This window comes from Anser brachyrhynchus (assembly GCF_964034855.1).
Source record: "Anser brachyrhynchus genome assembly, chromosome: 12".
Taxonomy (NCBI): domain Eukaryota; kingdom Metazoa; phylum Chordata; class Aves; order Anseriformes; family Anatidae; genus Anser; species Anser brachyrhynchus.
In genome coordinates, this window is record NC_137707.1 from 8,369,714 (window position 1) to 8,391,505 (window position 21,792).

Here is a 21,792-nt window from a genome sequence, read left to right on the forward strand (position 1 = left end):
TTTTCATTTCATCAGGTGCCATATACAAATGAATGAGTAGTAATATATAAGGAATTAATTCTTTTTTGCTTACATTTCAAACTGCAACGCGTTTCTCAATTTCAAGTGAGTAAGTTTTACATGATACTGTTAACCAGATAGTTTTCAATCAAGCATCACTTGTCATATATAACTATAAATCAAAGTGCTTCTTCAGATTTTTAAATGTCTTTATTTTCTGTGGAGTAAATAGTAATTATATATATATGTATATAAGAAAGAGATGATGTTACTAAGATTTTCTTAATACCTAGTTTCAAGAGTCAGGAACTTTCTAAATCAACATAACAATCACTTTGACGATATATTCGATGTCAAGGCTAAGAAGCAATCTTACTGAAAATAATTGTATTTGTGATGGTGAGGAACAGAGGAAGAGTGGATGATATTTTCTTTCAGAAGAGAAATGTGAGATGCTCATGCTCAAAAAAGTAGTCTTGTGGACAGAAGGTAAATGAAAGCTTCTGTGGGGGGTGGGAGTGGTAAATGCTCTGACAACTCAAAATATAATCATGTCCCTGCATATTTACTGGTTAAAGAATACCCTAAAAATCCAGCATCATGTGAAATACTTGAATTTTCATTTATTAAGGACCAGAACATCCAAGCATTAATTGTCACAGGTCTTTGGAGTGAGGGTCAATAGCTGATATACACCAAAAAAAGCCTGCATCAAAGGATTCCTGTAAGGCACCTGACTGAGGTCAGTCAGATACTGAGTCTAGATTAAAATCAAGTCTAAAAGCATGAGACGTGATATTTCTTCTACAAAAGTCAATAAGACAGCTTAGTTTCTTCAGCAGTTTAATAGAATTTTTCCTAAAAATATGCTGTTATGTTTTGCTGGGAACCAGACATACTTAATTTACGAATTACAATCTTTGTAGCCTTTAGGCAATTAAATGCTAATAATAATACTGTCATCTGAGTTAATCACACTTGGATTCAAAAAGTCTATTATTGGTGTCACATGATAGTATACTTAACTGCTGTCTACTTTCTGCTACTATTTAGGTACTTCTAATTCTTTGTCTTACTTGTGTGATCTGGCAGTTTAACTTTCCTCTCTGTTGCTTAGCTGTTAAATGTATTCTCCATACTTGAAATTATTTATTATACTGGCAAATGGTATATCTATCATCTCATGTCTAAGTGGATGAATGATCTTCCTATCATGTCTTTAATCTTCATATGGAAGGCTCCAACCTTCTGTTCAGGATACTTAAGAGAACAATTGAAGCACTGCTTTTAAGCTGAGTTCTTCCTTCCTCCACCACTATATTGGGTGCACGTGAAAATGTAAAAACTCAAGAGGTGATGTGTTAAATGTTTTGCTGATTGTATAACTGCCATACAAGACTGGATCTAAGGTCAACTTATTTTGGCATCTAATTCCAACAGAAGATTGCTGGATTTTTAGGGAAATGATAGATCATCTCTGGAGTTGTTTCCCTAGCTTCCAGAGAATGTGGGCATCTTGAACAACAACTGGACACATTTGTGTTTTATAGCTAATACTGAACCTATGTTCCTTGATTTATCTTTATCCTTTGTCCCTCTTGAGGCTGTATAACCTTTCTTTATTCCTAGCTTTGTGTGGCAAATGTCTTGGCTGTATGAGAGAGTACTCTGGCTGAAATCTGCAGCTTGATGGTTTCGCTGAATTAATCCAGGTTCCTGTGATCTGAGAAAGTATGCGCATCTATTTGCTATTTGTCTTTTCCTAGAATCTTTCAGATCTCCGTTATGTTCACCTTCTCATTATTTTCTTCACGAAACTGAAGACTTGTAGCCTATTTAATTTCTCCTCATATTGAACCTCTTCTGTGCTTCTGATCATACTTCTTTCATTTGTTAATACTTTCTCATTCTCTGTTAAACTGATTTGACAGTCCATGGAAGTAAAGGGAAAGTCGCTCAAAGACAATGATAGAGCTAGGTAGAACTTAGATCTCAAAACCATTTTTCCAAAATGGAATGTTCCTTCAGAAGAACAGTGAAGTAAGCATCAGGAGTGTGTTTGGGGATAGGAAGCTGCTGACTTCCATTATGCCCTGCTGATGTAGATTTGTTGCTCTAATTTGAATTCTGATAACAGAAGTAGACATACGTTTCACCAGAATTCAATACTTCTGTGGTTTGTCATATAGTTATTCATTGGGGCGCGGGGAGAATGAAGGTTAGAATGCCCCTTGGAGGATCAGCAACATCTGCTGCAGTGGGACAGGTATGTAGCCCAGGTGAAAATTCACGAAGTACCCTATTATAAATAACAAGACACCATTTTCAATCTTATTATTTATGTTAGCACACAGATATCTCCAAGAAAAAAATAAGCTATGAAGTAATGGCATAGTACACAACAAGACTAAATAAGAAATAGCAGAGCCCTTATTAAAAAGCAGATTACTGAGTTAATTGCAAGCACCAAATGAATAAATTTAGATAAGATTGTGTTGAGATGAACTTCTTAAACTGTGCTATTTCTATATTTTCATAGAAGACATAAACTGGCAATAAAACAGCAGCCTTCTGGAAGCCATAAACTGAGTTAATAGCTCTGACCTACGTAGTATTTCTTCATCTGAGTAAATGTCTAGAATGAATTACACCAAGCAATATCACATATCTCTTGGTTATCGAGACTTCCTCTTTGAGATGAAAACATTAGTAAATAAAAAAAAAAAAAGTACTTTTAAACAAGGTTTAGGTTGTGGAATTCACCAGCCAGCATGAAGAGAGGTGAAAATGTTCTCTCCTGTTTTACTGATGCTGCTTTGCTTGCAGCACTTCTATGCCATGCCTATGCTATGCCATTGTCCCTCTATGTGATACCGGGTTTCCTGAGTCACAGTACTCCCAGGCAAGCTGATCAAGCGCTGGGCAGTTTGGTCTCAATGCTGGGCCATTCCCTGCATTCTACTGCTCTGTTCATCTCCCCATGCTATCTTGCATCTAAGTTGTCTAGCTTTGTAATATCTATTAGGTTTTCAGTACTATTTTCAGTACTAAAATCTCTTGGAGAAGAATTGGACTTATATTCCCCAAAGCCTTCACAAACCTCCCATGCATCTGCAAGACCAGATTGCACAGTACACAGCTTGTAGGGTGTCATTTTGCCTATACACATAGGCTACACCAACATGCAAGCAGTACATTCAGATATTACATAAATGTGGCTTCTTTTTTTGGGGGGAATATCTCTGGCTGGGAACTTCCCCACTGAAGGATAGCTTGCTAGGTGTCTCATTTAGCCCTTGTTTCCTCACTGCTTTTCTCACTGATGCGAGTGCACCAGTTAATGGGCTGCCAAGCACCTGTGAGCGACCAAATAAAAGTCTAGTAAAATTTACCAGAGCAGTAAGTACTCTACTATATTGGAAAGAAACCAGTCACATCTGAGGAAGATTTACATTTATAGCAAATATAAATTTACTTTCCAAAGAAAACTCATAGTATAGATGTCTCTATAATTTACTGACAAAGGTTAACAGATATTTACTGTGAAAAGGCTTAGTACAAGCTGTGGCTCATCTTGCAGAGAGAAGAGATTTTGACAGTATTGCTGTTTTCACTTAAGTGAGTGAGATGATTAGCAATGCAATATTGTAGGCTTATCAGAAAAACAGACCTGTACATTACAGGAGGCAGGAAAACTAGGTAATTTACTTGATGTAAGGGAAGATATTAGCTACATAAGGTATGCAATATTACTGTTTTGCTGTCAGAAGAATAAAAACAAAAGTGAAGGGTAAAAAGTGAGAATACCTGCTGCTCAGTCTGTTGTGGTCTTCATTATATAGATTCTTCTTTTCATGTTTTCCTATAATTAGCAAAATTCTACCTGCAGTTTACATGTTCTATTTTATAATTCAAATACACATCAGTTGAGCTTGTGTGGCAAAAAGTAGATTGTACCATGAAAGCCACTTATATGTTAAAGATTTTAAGAAAAGGGCCACATTTTTAGTAGTGCTTGGAAGAGTTTCATGAGTTTTTCATATTTATTTCATGCTATGCAAAAATCTTGGTAAATATGTCAGGTATTATATTATTATTCTCATTAGACCGGTCCTAACTTGATAGCTTATCGCTTTGATCTGTCTTTCTGTTTACAATGATATATGCACTTGGAACTGAATTTTGGTGTACGATTCCCAAAAAAGTGTTGAAGATAACAGATTTTTGAGCGGGCAATTGCAAAAAGAACAGGCAATTCGTATTCTGTGTGGTGAGTCAGCAGCTTCATTCTGCTTCCATAAGCCAGCTATAAACTTTCCTCATTTGCTTTTTGAGGACTGAGAGTTAAACCAACACTGTTGTTCAATTGAATGTTCAAAATCTCAAACTAATTACTTTTGTTGTAGATGTTAACCATATAAAATCTCCCATTGGATTAATTCAGAGTTCACTCAATTGTGTCACTGAAGTATCACATAATTTGTATATAGTTAATAATGCAACTTAAATTCAATTTTGTTTGGCACTTATTTTTTATTTCTACAGTTCTGACAAGTAATTCATTCATGAAGTAAAAACTTCATTTTTTAATTAAGTATGAGAATCACATTAATGAAAATGAGTACTTTCAAAGCAAAATATTTTTACTTTAGGGAAAATGGATTATCTGTAAAGGAGGGCTGAAGATATTTATCTGATTATTAAATATTCATGTTGCTCAGTACTTAATCTTCAACATGTGTGAAAACCTAAGGGACTACTTTAGTGAATGTATGAGTATTCAGTTTAATACTGTAAATATTTCGTAGTATGGAAGTACAGTCTGTGGTTATTGTGCAGATAACTGGGACAAAGAAACACATATTGCTGGATAAACCTATTAACCTACCAATGAACAACTTAGGGGAATTTTCAACATATACAGGAACCTAAAACTGACCATAATACCAAAAATATTATGCTCAATAAAATGATGAGTTATATAACATGAAAAATGCAATTGGATTTTAATTTGAGCTTATTGTGGTGTTGCTGGCTCCATGGGTTTTAAATGTTCATATTCCTTTCTGTTATGACTTGTTCAATCCTCCAAATAAAATATGCATGTATCTACTCAACTCACTCTATGCCTTTATCCATTGGATGTATACTAACAATAAATACTAGAGAAGGCCCAAGTGACCGGCTTGCATTAATTGGTCAATAGGGCAAAATGTTTTAAAACAGTGGACTTACTGCTCTTGTAAAACTTCTGTATTCAGGAAACCAACTTCTGTAAACCTACTATGTTCAAAAAGTGCTTGGGTAGAAGCACCGATGCTGTTTCTGTACTGGGGACAGAATCTGTGTGAGACTTGCAGCTTCTTGATATTGCGCAGCTATGCATCCTGAGCGCAAACAGTGCAAATGCTTGGATTTGATGAACAGTTAGAAACGTTTTTCCCCCTTTTCACCCTCCATCAGTATATATTGGCAAATAAAACAATATGAAATAACCCAACAAAAAGAGAAAATATTTTCCGTTGTTGTAGGAAGGTCTTCCACTTAATAATAAGCTATTGCTTTTAGGTGCATGTCATTCTGACAGCCCTCTTATTTTCTGTCCTGCAGTGAGACAGATAATATCACAGCCTGCCATAAAGATAAGGGATTCAGAGGGCAAGAGAACCAAAAAATGGGAGTTGTTATTGATGTATTTAGAAGTCACTTTTTTTTCCTATTATTGTGAAGGTGGAATGGATAAGTTTCATAGGAAAGGGGCATCCTGGACCTACCATCTTCTTTCTCCCCACACCTCTGTACCTTGTTTTTCCTGAACTACTAACTATTATCATGAAAAAAGGAGAAGGAAGAGCAGTGAAATACTTAATGCATGATGTTAATGTTAACATGCAAAAGGGATATTTTTCCAAGGCAATAATGTTATCTGTCCTTACTTTTTTGTTACGCTGTGTTAACACATTCGTATTTCCAATTCAAAATTCATAATTATGCATAACTACAAAAAGGAACATTTTGTGTAGAGCTTACCAAGTGGGTCTTCTCAAGCATTTTTCATTATATCTAGTAGCTTGCAGATCCAAGCCAAGCTGAACTTTCACTGCTATTCCTAAATGCATAAAGTATTTGCATTGTTTTAAATTTTTAGGTACATTATCTGATAGAATCTATGCTTGCTGATGTAAGCCCTGAGACGTAAACTTCAGGTGCAATGCTGTGGGCATTTTTTTTGGTGCAGCACATCCTAGTGGAGCAGAGGCATATATATGAACTTTGTGCTGTACAATTCAGTAGAGTATAGATTAAGGCCTGAGATGGATCAGGCTTATACAGGCTATACGTTTCAGGAACTTTCATTGTCAGTTGTCCTTGATTTAAAAAAAAATAAAAAAAATAAAAATAATAATAATAAAAAAAAAAACACTTGTCCAGCTTCAGAGTATAAAGTTAGTAGGTTTCAATAGCTATAGAATTCATTCTGTTGCATGGCTTCTCTGGTCTGTCAAATCCTCTCAGATAGAAATCCGATGGGAAAAGTGTGATTTTACTTGAATCAAATCACCACCTTGATAGAGGTGTTCACCCTCTGCCACAATACTGCTCTCCAGATTCGGTCCCAGCTGCTGTGTCAGTGAAGGTCACCAAGCATGTAGAAAGATAAAAACACTACTTTCTTGGTTTTAATTCAAAATTTTTGCACTGGAAATACTCAGTTACAGATAGGTATTTTTAATTTGGGCCTTTAAATAATAAAACCTTTAAATAATGTCCAAGAAAATTCTAATTGCAATAACAACTAAAAAGGTAAATTTTACAATAACTATACTGAGCTTTGTTCTCCAGCATTATTTAGAAGTCACGTGAAACTTCACAGTCAAATTCAACTTATGTACTGTCTACTTTAGTATTTTGTGGACAAATTGGTAATTAAAATTAACATTTTTTCTTATGTTCTTTCAGTAAATACAGAGGGCAAAAGGTTTAACTGCAGGTAGTACTTCCATTTTTTGACCTTACAGTTGTCTTGTTAAAAGAAGTATTGGAGTTCTGGATAGGAGTTCCTGTAGATTTAGCAGTCTATTAACTATTGCTGATAAGACACTGCATCTAGTACTATGCATTATATTTTGCTTGGCTTTGAACGCTAAATACTGTGTTAATCAAAGTTGTTGATGTCAAGGACTGGGGAGCATGCTATAAAGTATCATATACATAAGAATAACATTAACACTAAAATTGACAAAAATAGGTGGAGGTTTGACTCCTGTTGATATAAAGTTATGATATAATGTTGATACATTATCTCTTCAGTTAAACCCTTGAAACTGATAGGTGTCAGTTACACTGTTAGGTAAGTTTGCAGATCTGGCCTTTCATCCTTGTGTACTGTTGGAGTTGAGAAAACTTTCCTGATACGATCATATATGTACGTGTATATATATATATAGAGAGAGAGACACCAAAAGCATTAACAAAATTACTTAGGGTAGTACTGGAAGCTCTACTGTGAATACGTTCTCATAAAGGTCACTCTGTCTAAGAGTAGGATGTTGCATTTTTCATCTTGCTCTTTTGGTGACCTCATTACTTCTGCAAAATCACTTCTGCTCTGTAATTTAGCCCATGAGGAGGTAAAGTATTTACACCAATTGGCATGATTAAAAACACTGAAGAAACTGAGCTAGTACACTCAATACTTCAAAGGTAATATTTAGCACCTCAATGATCCATTATGTTTTGTTACTGAGCAGAACTCAGGAAATAAAGCAAATGCACAACCCTTGGCCAGCAAAACTGAGGGTAGGGAGAACAGGCTGCCTGACAGAGCAAGTCTCGCTGTAGGAAGTTTGGTGACATTAGATATATCTGTGTTTTCTGGAAAAGGTTTAAAAAAAAAAAAAAAAGACAAATGCCATGGCAACCTGCAATAGTTCAGAGATATGTGAGAAGCATACGGTGGGTGCAAATTCTACACAGTAAAACTCATCCCTAATTGCTCATAAATATTGAATTCTGTGCAACAGCAACCAAGGGGTCTCTTTCAGGGGTTAGAAATAACTTAGTAATTATGTTATGGTTCATAATAGCTTGAAAACAATGTTACGTACACCAGCATTTATTTGAGAGAGATGGATTATGTTATTCATTGCCTTTTGCTGTAGAACATGTTACGATGTTCACAGTAATGAAGTGCAAATAATGAATGTGGAAATCAGGTTAGTCAAGAAGTGCATACATCCAGGCAAGGGGATTAGGTTTTCCTGATTTTCTTCTGATTATTGTAGTTCTAATAATCAAAATTGGTCTTCCTAGATATAGATTAAACTTTGATTTATGTCAACATATTATCTGTTGCCTCTTTCTTACTATTGCATCTCAGAAGAAAATGTCAAATTTTATGGCAAGGGAAATGGCTTACTCCACAGAGTAGGCTGAGCTAACGATCTGATGAAGTATTTTCAGCTAGCTTTGGAGAGATAATGAAAAAGTAATTCAAAATATAAGAAGTGATGCAACAACTTGTTAATTTGTCCAGAAACTTACTGATTTCTTAACTACCTTAACTTTAACACCACGTTTTATTGGTGGCTTAAGTCAAAACACCTCTGATGAAGCCAAGTATTGTGGTGGTTTTGCCCTGATGGAAAGCTAAACTGCACCACAACCACTCCCTCACTCCCTCTCCTCAAAGGAGAATACTTTACGTAAGAGGTGTATCTACTCTGAATATCCCTAGTCTGTTGTTACCATGATTCATGCTGTGCTTTGTGGGTTTTCTCACCCTGTGTTTCTGTCTAAGATACGACATAGCTTAATAAACTTTAAAAAATTGTTTGTGAATGATTAATTATTGCCTCTCTTCAGGCCGACTATCTTTCTATGTTTCTGTATTTTCCACAAATATTCCTAGTCTGTCATACCTATGGTAAAAGAATATTACAGTACTTATTTTGAATATTATGAGTTCCTTAAGGATTAAATAAACTGAATCTTAAGATTTTCTTGATGATCTGTCTTTTTGGGTGAAAGACCATTCCAATCTCATCAGAAACCAAATATACATCAACGTGTGCAGTACTTAAGACAGAATGGGTAATTGCTTCAGCCTGTGTGACTGATAATGCTACTTGCAGAATTACAAATAGTTCCAGTGCTGAATGGATATTAAGAACAGCTTAGAGGTATGACTTTCATTCAAAAGGTGTTCTGGTTGTATGTGTGAAGCTTGATCAAAGTTGTTCTGTGGAAGGCCTGAAAGTATTTCTAATGTCAGGCTTGTGAACTTCTTCCTCAGGCTTTGAACAGACTGCTCTGTGGAACAGGGAGTCTCTAAAACTCAGAGCATGTGGTGATTCACAAAACATCTTTGTATTCAGTTTCCTTAATGTTATTTAATTTTTAAGACATTTTGATTTATATTGAAAAATTTTGTTTCAATTACTGTATAAGCATAATGAACAACTCCTATGCGCACATCTCTGTACATCCATATTCTTCATTCTTTGTGTTGTTACTCCTACTTTGCTAAATCCATGTTAACTGTTGTGATTGTAACCACGTTCATTTCTTGACTGCAGACCAGTGCTCTTTTTGACTTGTAGTTAAATGACTGGGATTTGAAATCAATCAAGCTTCTTCTCAGCAGTTGTTTGGTGCTAGTAAGGTCACGTACCTTGTGCATAGTGAGGTACTGAACAAGTTAAGTCTAAATGGCTTTCTTCCATTGGTAAATACAAAAAAAGTACTAACCTGATGCAACAAGTTTTATTTATACCCCTTTCTTTTTAAAAGAAATACATACGAGAAACATTTCAATAACAATTTCATATTGTTAACAAAATTGGTATTGCACTAAGAGCCATTTCATTTTACAGTTCTCTTGGTTAACCATTTGTATTAAGCTTCAAGTTCGTTAGGATAAAGCCCTAAAAGTACGTATAACTGGTATATATGTTAAAAAGCATTTTAGCAAACAGAGTTTTCCAGTTGTATTACTGTAGATATGGAATCCCTGTATGAGCAAAAATAATATCTAAATGTAGCCTTTTGGAAAGAAATTTCTTGTATTCTGGGTTTGATTTTTTTTTTATTTATTTATTTATTTTACATTCTTTAAGTGTTGTTTGGAAACAGCCACTCACTGAAGCACAACACTAGATAAGGGCAATGAGAATTTGGTGACCAGGAAGTAATAAAAAGAAATGAACAAACAAAAAAAACACACAAAAATCCCCTAAAACAACAACAAAAATGTGTGGATTGAGACAACATAGAGAAATAAAATAATTCCTGAGATGACTGCACTTTTTTTTTTATACTCAGTGTAGAGATTTACAAGTCTGTTGAACTGCTGCCATCAGCATCTGGAAGTCTGGTTGTTAAATAATCAATATTTATTATTAAATACAGAGAAGCATTTACTAAACTCTCCATGGAGATTTTCCTGACATACCTTAGAAATCTTTCTTAATAAAAACTCTCTGTACTGCTTTTCAGAATTATTTGGCATATTTGGCAGGAGAAAAGATGTTTTTCATTCCAAATATCTTAAAATTAGCCAGACAGAATAAATACCACTTAGGAAGTTTAAAAACTTGAAATTAGTGTAAGACGTTATAATATACCTCTCTTAATGTTGTTCTATTATTTTGTCTTTTGAAAATAAATGTTATTTTAAGGATTGATCCAATGCCAACTGAAATCTTTGGGAAAATCCACACTTCCTTTTTTGAGTAGTACAGACTCATAAGTATTTACTTTTTATTCCAAGATACACTGTTATATGGTAATAGTTCTGAGATCTGTCTGTGTTCTTCACCATAGATTAATAAACTATTTAAACTTTTCTAGACACAATCTCATACTTCAAATAGTGATATTAAAAGAACCACTAATCCTTCAGATTTCTCAAATGAAACATTTCATCTTTCATGTTTTTCTTATATTAACATTTTTTTCTCATAAAAAAGGAAAAAAGTTTCTTTACAATTGTAAAACTTCACTCCAGAACATGTCAATGATGTTTGCAATGTTCATTCCTTTGATAAAGCCATAAAAATAAGGATTTTCAGCGTAGTCAAAGTGCAGAATGTAAATGGGTGTATGTTGTTTGTGAGATTTTGTCTACCCAATAACATATTTCAATGATTTTGAGCAAAATCTGGACTTAATCTTAATTACGGACGTCAATGAAAGTTTTTCTTCTTGGCTTTTGTTTATACGTATGCAAATAAAATATTTTCCCATGTATAGATAGAGATTTAAGATTTTAAATTTGTAATGTGTGTGTGTTAATGCTTAAACTTGTTGTCCAATTTATCTGAGATAGTGCTGAAGCTCCTCAAGAATCCCATTTTTATCTTTAAATAAAGGTAATTTAGGTATTTATGTACAGATAGACATAGAGTAGGTTGTATACCTGGAATTCATGATTAAGTTCCTTATTCAGCCAACACCTTTCCACTTATTATTGTGAAGTCAGTTTTCCCTTTTTTTCCTACCTCACTCAGATAAAGCTATTCTGTGTTGTTATCTGACAGTATATGAACAATAGTGCTCTGAGGAATTAACTAAAGATAGAGCTCATGGAAGCGTGAGGAATACCCCTGTATTAATGCTGAATGTTGAAGAAACTTACAACCAGTAATTTACCTAATAGTTTTTCCAGTACAGAAGCAGCAAACTGATTCCTAGACCTTTCTTTAAAATTAGCATAATTAGAAGATCTAGAGGGGAAAGCATTTTGTCATTCAGCACGCTAAACTCATTCATGCACACCCATTAGTGCATATCCTCTTGGGAACCAGGTACTGTGCTGGGTCTCCAGGCAAGCACCTTTGTAGACTCAGTATTACAGGCAAGCCATACAGAAAGAACTAGCAAAGAGCCCAACAATCTTGCTAAATGCTTGAGTGACAGACAAGTCTGACATCACCTCCTGACACATGCTTTGTCTTTTCTGGGCAACAAGGGAATTTTTAAGGTGAGGAGCGTGGCATTCACTTTAAATCCCAGAGGGAGAAGGTCAGAAGTGTGTTTTTGTGTATTTACAAAAAATCCAAGAGATTTAGTAACTTTACTGAGATACGAAACTTTAAGAGCTTTACTGTCTCTGCAATAATCAAGATACCCTTTAAGTCAGTCATGCAGAACTGTCATAAGTTACTAGCTGAGGCATAAAGTTTGCCCGCCTAGACTGTAGTGTGATACTTGATGGATTTTGAAGAAGAAAAAAAATCCTTGATAATATTTTATTTAGCTCTTAGAAAGAAATAGATAGCTCAGTTGTGGTTTCAAACTATATTTTGCAGTGCTCTTCTCTGCATTTGTGCAGATACTTCCTTTTGTTTGTAAACAGAAGAATTCATGCTGATGTAATTAGTTATTGGGCTTATATTTAGTCACCACATGTGACTGGTGCAGGTAACTTTATTCAGAATCAAGATGTTGATTAGAGGGGTGCAGCTGGCAAAGCAAGGCAGTTGGGACAAGGTAAATGGATTGCAAAGATTTAGTAAACGTCTGCTTTTATGTAAGGCTATGTGTTAGTGTTCATGGGTGGAGTGTGTGGTCACTGGAGAGATGTTCTGCTGCTTTTTTCAAGCAGTTCACTGTAGGAACATTTGCAACCTCCTTTCCTTCTCTCATGGGCTGAACAGTGGGATTAATCATTCTTAGCCTGAATTCTCTGGTTACAGTCTTCTCTTTTATAACTGTGCTTATGTTACAATCCCAGTTGAATTTGCCATGAGTAGGAAATTTTCCTTTGGGAGCTCTTGCTAATTCAAGTGACTCACAACAGCTTATTCAAAACAATTGCAGTGTTTATTCATCCAGAAGAACATACGAAGGCCTGTCCCACTGAGAGTTAGGTTTACTTTCCCAATTTTTCTGAAAGTTTAGGAAGATTGTGCTTGACCCAGATACAGTGAGTTCAGAGCTAGGAGTCACTGCATTTCTCTGTTCGTGAAGTTCACTGGAAAATGACTATGTAACCCATTCTTTCCTTCCCAGTATTGGACTTTTCTAAGAGACTTATCTCTGTGAGATGAACCACAACCAATTTCTCCAAACTTTGGAGAAAAAAAAAAAAGAATAATATAGTTTAGGGAAATAAATATAGATTGAAAAATAATCAGCAAATTTTAATTTCTTATCAACATATTTGTTAGTAATATCTAGAATTAGGAATAATGTAAGTGTAGGCTGAACATGTTTTTTTTTAAATAACATTGGACACAGGATTTAATCTACTATGATTATTATGGCTGTTTATTTTAGCGAAGAGATAGCAGAGATGTGTAAGCAAATTTTTCAGATAGTTTAAAGAGAAACGGCTGAAATATTTTAAGGCATTTTTTTCTACACGTTGTTTAATATAAGGGCTCAGATAGAATCAAGTATATTAGTCTGCTCTTCTCCCATTGTTCACTGAGTTAAAAACTGATTCACAAGAAGTTCACTGGGAAAAAAATAGCAATTATTTTCTCATACTGAATTCATTTAAACTTCTAAGTGGGAGTCCAGAGTTGCTGCTCATTTTATTGCCATCTACTCTAATTTCTATAGTTCTGTTAGCCTTCAGAAAGCTGGAAGTCAGATCCAGCTACTGGTAGAATTTTTATCACTGATTTCTAAGAAACTATGATAAAGTTCTTTTAAAAGCAGAGGAAAACTAATATTCCACACTCCAAGGTATATCACTAGAGTTGTAATTCTAATTTAAAGTCGGGAAGAGTCACTGACTCATTGCTGTGTATGGTGTACTCACTTCTAGTAACCATCTACTAATACTCATGGAGGACCAGGATGCAGAGTTACGCTATTTGTATTTTTATCCCTGGAACTGACATAGCTAGATTTACTATTTTGATTCTGAGCTGTTTAAAAAAACTGTAATGCTTAGGGCTTATGTTTTCCGTTTGCTAAAGTCACTGATTCACAGATTTCTCAATGGAAGCAGAAGTAACCCTCTTTCACAAACACCAGAACGTGTGCATACAGTGTTCATTGAGGGTTATCTGTGCTTTTTACCTTATCCTCTCAGAATGCATCTTCTCTGACAAGTTAAGCTTTTCTACAGTTTGAATCATACTGATAACATATGTCATGCTGTCAATCCATCTTCTGCTACCACAACATCATTTTGTGCCATCCTTAGCATACATCCTTTGACTTCACTATTACGTTTGATTATTTGATTTTTTCGGAGGGGAGGGGGCTTAATGTATTAAAGAAGCCAAATTTCAAAACATGACACCATGGTACCAAGTCCAAACACTTGAAAGCTGTTTGTCTTGTAGTGAGCTCTTTTTTAGTGCTGAATACATCTAGCCCCACCACCTATTTTTCTTTCTGCTTTTGGCTAAAGTCATTGTTACTTAAAAGTACTTTTCAAGTTTGGTGGTGAAAAACAGTTTCTTAATTTCTTTACCTTTTTTTTTTTTGTAATAAACAAAAAGGGCTCAGCGTTTGTCTATCATCAACACCCAAATCTAGTGATGTAGATAGACAAGAAAATAGGATTTCAGAGATGTTTTATCTAGGGCTTGTCTTACTGAAAATATTTTCTGTTGTAAGTGGTGAATTTGTTTAAATTGATAAAAGCTAGAATTCATGACAAGATGATTTAATACAACTCTTGCTAACAAGTTGTAGATGTTACTAGTGTGTCAAAACAACATTGCTACAGACATTCTGGCATCAGGCTGGACTGATAACTACAATGCAGTGTAACAGCTTTCTGACAGCTATTTATTCTTGAACACTACTGATTAAAGTGAGCTTGAGTTAGTGATATTTTTTCCCCTAGATATTTGCGTTAATGTGCCCTTTTTTCCTCACAAATACAACTGTAAATATTTTTAAATTAATAAAATTGAAAAGCTAAGATTCTAGTTCTTAACTAAATATGAAATGGAATTATAAATTCTTCTCCATTTAGACTCTTGCAAAAAATCACACTTTTGTGATTTGCAGCTCAGGAATAATCCCCACTTGTTAGAGGAATTTTTAAATATCTACTATGTGTGTTTGACCACCTCCTTTAGGACATGTGTATGATCAAAAAGCCTAGAATGGATACAGGAATAATTAGTTTTGTCAATTCAATAATCAGATATGTCATATATTAAGTGAAATTTGCAGGGAAAATATATATACCCGTATATGTAGATTATGTGGGACTTGAATTACATTCCCTTGAATTTAGAAACCTGTTGCACTTAAGCACCAATTCTATGCAAACCCCTCAATTTTGATCTGAAATAGGAATGTCATTTGCATTTAAACTGATCTTTATCCTTTTTCAGTTCTATTCAGTGCCTCCATACATGTTATAAACTAAGAATTTGAAGCTGATTAAAACTTTTAACTTTATTTTTCATCAGGTGTACACAGAGAATAACTTCTGAAAAAGTTGCTATTTACTTTGTGTGATTTATATTTTTCAAATTAGACCAACTTTGCGTGTGAAAATTGTAATATTCAATTTTACAGCTAGAAAGTTCTATGTTGATTTTTTTTAAAAAAAAAAAACTTTTACATGCTTTGTCCACAGGCAAATGTAATGGAGAGGTTTGTGTAAAATAACATGGAAGTTTACTGTCTGCCAGAGCTTGAAGCCTCAAAGATTGAATCATGGAGCCCTGAGATTCCCAAGGTAAGGATTTGTTCTTCATGTTCTTCTCGTTCCAGGAAAGGCATGGGTAAGTAAACAGTCAATTTACAGAGAGTGCCTATGTGCTTAAGGAGGCATATATTATTCATGGAGATACAGCCCTTGCTCCTGCTGAGCTGGAACAGTGAGCAATACCGCCACAGTGGTGTTCTACATATATTAGGCTATTTGATGTGTTGCTTTAACATGCCAGTGCTGCTTTCTGGAGCTGAGCACAATTGCTTATGACTGGTGCGGTGTACATGTACCTTGTCATACCTGTGCCTAAACACGGACATCTAGTGCTGTTTCAGACACATTAGTGTAACCATGACATCCATAATAGCTGTGACAAATATGGCATGGGAGAATCATACTGTCCTGGAGCAGCAGCTGGAGGATAGTTATGCATCTAAGGTGTCACTAGATGCCTACCTTAGACAGCTGAATTATTTTCTCAAACTCACTTAGAATGAACTGAGGGGTCTGTATTAGACATGTCTGTAAAATATAACTCTTTATTAGCCATCTCAGTGGAGCAAAATGCAAAAAATTATTTTTAAACAGTGGAAAACAACAGTGATCCATGCATTAGGAAAGACTATGAGGAAATGAAATCAAAGAGGAATGTTTTAGTTAAAAATTATTTTCTCAGGAAAAAAAGTGTATCTAACATGCAAGAAATTTTATGTTGGTGTGGCTCATTTTTGAGTGGGCAATGCTTTATATTTTAAATCGTAGAGATGTTAGTAATAGCAGATTATGTGGTTCCACATATTGTGTCAGTAGTCATATGATTTAAAGGTAACTCTTGATGTTGCCAAAGGGCTTAATCATCTTGGTTTTCCAGACTCGTTAGTATCTACGTGTATGTGAAATGTCCTTTTTCAACATAACACTGCATATTTATATTCTGAAGTTTAATAGATGTCTAAGTATAGTACCAAATGCGAAAGATGTGTCAATTTAATGGTCTGAAAAAGGGGGGATGGGGAAGTAAGAAACCAAATGGGCCCTTTACTTGTACTCTTGACTTATTCATTCAAGCATTTTAACTGGCAGACTCCTTCTAATCCCCTGACAGCACCTGGAGGGGTGCCGGTAGAACACCAAAGGGATGGTGGGAAGATATGACATATGACACTGGGGCAAGATCTGAACTCAGACAAATGAAATCTGTCAGCCAGCTCCTCAAAGGCTGCCACAGTTCTTATCACTGCTTGGTTGAGCTGGCTTGATACACAGACTTATTGTATTATTCAGCTGGTTTGATTTTCCTTTTTATGACAACCTTACCCTGGAGACCATCCATCTTTTTGCAGTGCTGGAGAATGACTGTAACTGAATGATATTTCAATATAATTTATAATCCTATACTGTAAACAGAAGTGATGGTTGCTTCTAACCACTGTGAAGAATTCTAATAGTTGTATTTAGAATTTTGTTTTTTGGAGGGTGAGAGGTAGTCTGGAATTAGGGGATTTTTTTTATATAGTTTAGTTTAATAGTCTTATAACAGAAAAGCTATGAAAAGCCCTGAAAAAAAAATTTCAGAATGTGTCCAGGCAGTTAATGATGCATGTGAACAACTACAGCTGCGACAAATTATTTGCCAGAAGTTTAAATAGTAGGTATTATTATCAGCTTTCTGGATAATGTCCTGGAACGAAGGAGTTAATGGTGAGAAGTTGGGCTCAAGTGAGATATCTGAATCTGAAAGCAATCTAACTAAATTTGGATTCTAGAATCCCCACTTTAAATAAAAGCTTCCGTAAAAGTGTAAAGTAAAATAGGTAGTCTACTGCCTTGTGTGGCAAGCTTAAGCTTGTATTTGATCTTCTTCTTTGTGTCAGGAGAAGGAGGGGGTAAGAATTACTAAATTCCTTAGGAAATGCTCCCAACAATACACTTACTCAATCTGGCAGATTTGAATAAAAAGGATTTGTCCTAGAATGGGAAATAGAAGACCATATCTTTAGCATAACCATTTTTACTTTGAGAAGACAGTCTTCTGGAAATATTCTCCCCACAAAAGATACAAAATAAGATATTAAAAAGATAAGCTACCATTGATCACATTAAAGTACATGTCATTAGATGGAAATCTGAATCATCTGCATTTTGTATTGTTACTTTCGTTGTTTGTTTGTTTGTTTCTGTTTTTAGGGAGCTTGGGGTATTTTTGATGGGTAAACAAAGAGAAAGGATTTACTGATCATGAACAGATATCCCTACCTGACTTAAACAATATATGTCTAATGAATAAATGACCCTAAGAAATGTTGATCCAAAATCTGATTAGAAATGTAACAGACAGAAATGTAACAGATGCCTGCAGTTTTTATAGTAGAATCACTGACCCTGCCTTCTTTTATGGAACTTGGTATGCTTAGATTGAGACGTACTGCACTGAAATAAGTGTAAATAAGTTCTTGGTGAGATTGCTTTTCTGAATATTCATTCAAAATGCACCAACCAGTGGGCTTACTTCAGTGTGTTGAACATATGGGTTTTAGTGACTGGTTTCCACTACTGATTGTGTCAGGTTCTGTTCATCTTAGCACTGTTAGTCAGTACAAAACAAAGACATACAAGCCCATCTTTGTTTCTGTATCTAGCAAAAATTGGCAGAAATGTTGCACTTTGTAAAGGTGCTGGTTGCAACAATGAAATTAAGAACTAAGATTTTCACCATTGTCTTCATTCTGGCTCTTCCTGTGTATTCTCTCCAGCACAGCTGGGAACATTGTGCAAAATGGCTCTTACAAAGGCTGCTGCTTCGTGTCTAGACACATTGTTGTAGTTTTCCAAAGCTGTATATAAAATCTTTGGTGAAATACATAGATCTTATACTTCCAAGGAAAAAACAGACAAAGAGCAATCACAATCCAGCGGATGAAAAAATTAAATTACACTTTTCCACTGTGATTTCTACAAGTTCTCAAAGGATTGTTTCATTTTTCCTTTCCAAATTTTGTGCTTATTACTAATTCACACATGCGGAAAGTATTTTTACACGAAAAAGCTGTAAACATATTTAATGGGATCAGTTCTTGTCACACATCCTTATTGATGTTACTTAAAATGACTTAAAATTTTCTTAAAATCTTTATAATGATAGGGTTTGTATTATTGAAATCACAGAATTGTAGGGGTTGGAAGGGACCTTGAGAGATCATTGGGTCCAACCCCCCTGCCATGTTAGTGTTTTCTTCTGGAAAGTTGTTGGAAATTGATATGATGAAACTGAAGAGCATTATTCCTACAGGTATATAGATGTCATTTATTTACAAGGTGTTATCTATACATGAGTAATATTTTTTTTTTCCCCATGTTTGCTGCATTTATATTCCCGATTATGTTGAATGTAATGGTAGATATATACTTCCTGTCCGAGGGAGTTAATCTTAATCTTCACATGAATTACGTATCTGAGGAAGAATAGTAAAGACAATTTCATTGAGATTTGGAGAATTACTGTTAAAACCCTCAGATACATAAAAACACTAAGTGACTTGGCATGCATGCACATTTACATATTGAAATCAAATGTGTTCTTTACAAGACATTTTTCAGAGTTTTTCTTTGAAACAGAACAAGTCCAAATATGCCTTAATTTTCCATTACCTTAGAGCTTTAGCATATTGTAGCAAAAATAAATATGGTCAGATTCATCATGCACTCAGTAAACCTCTCTAAAATGTATTTCATATTGTAAATACTATGCACTTACAGTGACTAAAGGTATCTACAAATGTGTTCTATTATCCTCTCAAACTTTTTTCCTTTTTTTTTTGTTGGTTCAGAAAAGATTAAAACAAATATTTTCCTTTCGCTACTTACTGTCTTCTAGAAAAATCAGTTTTTCTTGAGTGTCCTCAGTTAATACCCACATAATAAATTCTGTGAGTCTGTAAGCCCATGGAGCCCCAGGTCACTGAGCATATAGCTGGACAGATCAGTTCAAGTGAGAGCAGAATTTACTCCACTTGACCTGAAGTGATTGATCTCAAGAAAAAAAAAATTACATAAAACTGCCATAAAATAATTATTTCATGTCATGAAGATTGGAAGAGGTAATAAAACAATCTACTTCTAATTGGAAGAAGAAAATATTATAATATTGATTTGTTTATATTACGGAATGCTAGCATGACACTTATTTCTAGCACTTGTCAGTACTTTCTTTAACTTCATGTTCAGCAAGATTCATCTCAGAGCAGGAAGTGTATCAGCTTAAAAACACCACTGTGCTTGGATGTCTTAACAGTAACCTCCCTGAGATTGTGCCCATTTACTATTGAGCAGTTTGAATTTTCACTCCTGCCAGTGTGTGAGATTCTAGTTTTACAGTGTTTCCCTCTAGGTACAAGAATTGGACCCATCAAAATAACACTCTCTTCCGTGAATTCAGTTGATTTATCCTTTTTAACTGGAAAGCATAAATAACAGGAGCAGGATAAATATTCAGTATTTATATAATATTAATAATCAAATAATTAAAATATTTGAGTAATTAAAATTAACTTTTAGAATGTGATTCAGTGGAGTTTGTTTTACCATCACTGGTTAAGCTTAATGATATTTTGAAACATGCCTAAAATTCTTTAATGAGGCAGCCTGCTCTTCAGTGTTTAATTTTTTTTTAATATTATAGTTACACATGTAAAGTACAAAGAGAGGCAATGTACAAAGGCTGTAACTGAAATAGAAGTGTACAGTATAGCTCAATAGTAATCCCATTAAGTAATTCTATTTGCTGATGCAATAAAAGGCAATTCAAGAATACAGTCTTTTTTGTACACGTCAAATGGTTCTATAATAATTCAAATGCTGACAGTTGTCATTGTTCTGTGACTGGCAAACAAAGCAACTGTTTCAGTGTTTGATCCGTTTTTTATTGTTACTGTGTAAAATGACATACCACCTCAAACATTTACCAAAAATAAGAGGGAAGTTTTTTCTATACCATGTTCAAGTGAACTATCAACTGCTGGCACTTTCACATTTAACAGCAGCTAATCTACAAACAACACTAACGAAAACTGCGCTGCCCCCTCTCACCAGTATCTGGTATTTTTCTCTGACCAGTGGTGAGACATGTTTGTGTTTTCAAACTCTGCTGCTTGATCTTAGTTTTATTAACATGAGAAGCCCTCAAAGCAATATGTTCTCAAAGACCCCATTTTGAGCTCCTTGTTACAGGGTTGTTCTCATATATTACAGTACTCCCATATACCACTGCACGTGCTGTAATTGGAGGAGAAGAATTAGTAAAGCTCCTAAATGTCTGGGTTCTCTGATTTTAAAAGTAAAATATTCTTGAGATATTTCTGGAGAAAGGAAGGTCATTGAATGTTGCAAGGTGTTGTTTCAACATCTCTCAAAATAGGTTATGTTCTGAAGTCAGGAGTATTTGGGAGGTGGACTGGACTCTTTCACAAGACAGTCTATTCCAGGAAAGAGTGAGAGGCAGATTCTTTCAGAGGTATGGTAAATAACTCTGCACTGGGCCTCTGCACTGGCGGTGTGGTATAGCAGTGAAATACTAATGTGGATTTTGGGAAGTGGACCTTATTCTGTGGTCAAACACACAAATGTGTTAATTCCTAATCCCTTCCTCTAAGAAAACACAAAAAAGATTGTGTGCTTATACTTCATCTAGTGCACTTCAGTGTGAAAGCGTAAGGGAATGTTCCAGCTAAGGTGGTATTGCAAACTGAGCAAAAGCAGTTGCTGTTACCCTGGACAGCAGCAAGATACTGTTGATAACACAGTAGCTTCCATCGCCTGCCATCACAAAACCCACTGCCTTAGAACACTATCTTAGATAGAAACAGGCAAGTAGCGTCCTGCTGGTTGTGCAGGTATTCAGCCATTATCAGAACCTATAGTCTGAGAATGCAAGAGCAGGCTGAGGAAGAACTGTTTGGTGGGAGGATGAGTACTGTAGGGGGAGGATGGAGTAATAGAGGAACATGGGATTGACATGTTAATGTGAGAGAGATGAGAGGTGTCCTAAAATAGGATGAATGTAGAGTCCTAATTTGAGGATGAATCTGTCTAAGAATAGACCTGCATGGAGCCTTTTCATTTGGAATCTCTTTTCACACAGATCTTTATGTAATACTACA

The 21,792-nt window shown here is 35.1% G+C and overlaps 1 protein-coding gene across 1 annotated transcript in view; it reads left to right on the forward strand.

Annotated features, from left to right (window-relative positions):
• Positions 1 to 21,792, forward strand: part of LOC308176731 (uncharacterized protein) — a 583,853-nt gene that overhangs the window by 16,871 nt on the left and 545,190 nt on the right. Inside the window, exon 3 of the mRNA XM_080552863.1 lies at positions 15,560 to 15,661. The gene's annotated coding sequence lies outside the window, so the exon portion shown is untranslated. The remainder of the gene's footprint in view (positions 1 to 15,559; positions 15,662 to 21,792) is intronic.